The 2,661-nt window shown below is 38.4% G+C and overlaps 1 protein-coding gene across 1 annotated transcript in view; it reads right to left on the reverse strand.

The window, feature by feature from the left end:
- Window positions 1-2,192, reverse strand: part of LOC117112882 (calcium-binding and coiled-coil domain-containing protein 1-like) — an 18,570-nt gene extending 16,378 nt beyond the window's left edge. The window contains exon 1 of the mRNA XM_033256092.1: window positions 2,051-2,192. The gene's annotated coding sequence lies outside the window, so the exon portion shown is untranslated. The remainder of the gene's footprint in view (window positions 1-2,050) is intronic.
- Window positions 2,193-2,661: the final 469 nt, after the last annotated feature.

The raw sequence follows: 2,661 nt of genomic DNA on the forward strand, positions 1-2,661 counted from the left end.
GATTTGTGCGAGGTATCGGCTGAGATTTGTGGAGTACAATTCAAAAAACAACTATAGGTTTAATAATGAATTATTGTGATGTTAAATAGACAATGTTAGCTATCAAAGAGCGACCAATGTTAGCTATCAAGGAGCGACGTTGCTTTTCATTAGGACCTTCGTCCCTTCAAGGCTGGGCCTAGCCTATACCATCCTAGCTAGTCTAGGCCTGAAGTAGGATAAGGCTAGCGTGACATGCGGACGTTGGTACGTGTTGGTTAGTCTACAGATGTCGCCTAAAGTAATTGATTTTACCCGGCAGAACGAAAGAAGGAAACTCCGCTTTTCAGTCGTCTTAGGCCCTTGTTTTTTGACAAACAATGACCTTTCAGAGGTCAAATTGCTGTCAAGAATATGAATTGGCTGCTTCGCAGCAATAAAATTAAAGTTCTGAAACAGTAAAAGAATATTTGAAATCTGACATTTTGTTGTTACACAGCAGTTTAAACATCTTGTTTGAAGTACAGTATTTGAGAAATCAGCCTATTTTCACGATTTCAGTGATTTCTCAGGCAGAGACCCTTAAGAAAATTATTGTTTTTTGTAACTACAATAAACTAAAATGTCCCCTGTTGAATGTGTTGAATTGACCATATATGACACACTCCAATCCTTAATAGCACAGGTGGGCAAAGTGCGGTCCGACAATGATTTTTTTTCACCCTGCGAAAACGAATTAAAAATCCTATATGTGCAGCCCACCAACATCTTTGGCTAGAAAACACCTTGTTTTTTACGCCCCGACACCGACCATCTCTAAACATTAGTATTTAAACTGAGAATAAAATGGCATAAGAGCAGTGCATAAAGGTTTTTGAAAGCACACTGCAAACATCAAAGTTCTGGTGTGGCCCTCTGTGTTAATTCAAAAATTCACTTTGGTCAACAGACCAATTTTTATGCCCATCCTTACTTAATAGGGTTATCCTCGATCTTAATAGGCGATATTTATTTAATGGAAAAGTGTCCCCTTAAAGCCAGGCTTCAGAGAAAAAAAACATTTTAATATGTTGTACAACTGACTTTCCTATAAAGACAAGAAAATGGTGGTTGATGAAAAACTTGAATGGTATTTAGATACATATTTGTTGTGAATGGTATTAGAATACATGGTATTAGATACATATTTTTGATACTTCAAAACTGGAGGGAAAAGGACATAACCACCATTTTCACAACTTCTTCTCCAGCTTTTAAGTATTCGAAAAATTGTATCTCATTACCTGTTTTCCTCTGGAGACTGGCTTTAACGTAATGCATGTATATAGTTGGATTTATATAGCACATAAAGCACTGGGTATGGTCTAGCTTGTAGTACAGTAACTTCAATATTTCGACATTACTTATGTCATCATCAGGATCAGAAATTCCTGATGATGATGTAATTCAATTAAAGTTGAAATACTGAATCCCAATAAGATGGCGTGATAGGCCTATTGTATTTTAACCAAGGACTATACTTTCGTAAGATAGGCCGTCCCCTGAATAGGGGTGTCCCAAAAGAGGGGTTCTATACTGTAACAAAAAATGGGTTTAATTAAGATCATCCGGCAATATTTTATAAGAAATCAGAAACAAATGTCTGTCAGCCTTTTTCTTTTATTCGTTTTGTCCTTGCTCCTCACCCATGTCATGTATGTACTGATCTGCCTTCTTTCTTTTTTTCTTTTTTTTTTGGCCAAACCCATGAGAGGAGGTCTATTAGTATTATGTGCTCTACTCTTGAAAGTTTTTTATATGTTCAGCACAGGGTTTCAGACAGCCTAGGTCTCCCACACATCGCACTGTCGTACCCGATCAATACTACTTCTACTGTACATTCTAACCGCACAAATTAATGAAAGCTCGTAGGCACACAAATGCATTAGCAGCGCCTCAGCCTGACCTAACCCTTTGTTGGAAGAGGCTAAGCCTAGCCGTATAACGATTAAAATCGTTTGAATCTAACAGTACTTTATGAACTGTAAAATGTACGTACTGTAGCCTTGTTAATCATACTATACATACTCACCTTTTTACTGTGCAGAGCCAGTTTTAGCGGCTCAAAATTTATCCTAAAAATCAGTCTCACTAAAGTAACCATATATGCGTGGAGATGGAAATCACCTTCTTATAATAGTAATGACGATTGGGGATTCCCCGCAGTCCATGTGGGATCGCGGACGAGCGTGGAGATTTAGAGAATATATACTTGATCCTATCCTACTAACAAATACTTTTATTTTCAATAATTTTCTGGGCGTGAGGTCCACAGTCGAAGCCCCTGTAGGGTTGGCGAAACCCCCAAAGCAAGAGGATTTTTGTGTTTCATGGGTCTAAATAATGCTATAAAAGCAGACAGGTTATGTTTGAAAATGTCTGTGTCTGGGTGGGTCTGCAGTGCATTAGTTGGGTTGGAGGACATATTCAGAAAATTCAAGGTGGGGGAGGGGGTGGTTTGCCAGAAAAGAGGAAGTTTGCTAGAAAAAGGAGGGTTCTCCCAAACCATAACCCCCCCCCCCCCCCCCGCCCCGGACCATGATAGTAGAAAGATAAAATGTTGTTAGTAGGAAGATAGCAAAACGGAAATAAAAAAATACTTGCCTGTGATAAACCGATTGACGAACTAATTATATTAATATA

Source organism: Anneissia japonica, unplaced genomic scaffold (genome assembly GCF_011630105.1).
Source record: "Anneissia japonica isolate Jap-2015-1 unplaced genomic scaffold, ASM1163010v1 scaffold287713_len945575_cov184, whole genome shotgun sequence".
Lineage (NCBI taxonomy): Eukaryota > Metazoa > Echinodermata > Crinoidea > Comatulida > Comatulidae > Anneissia > Anneissia japonica.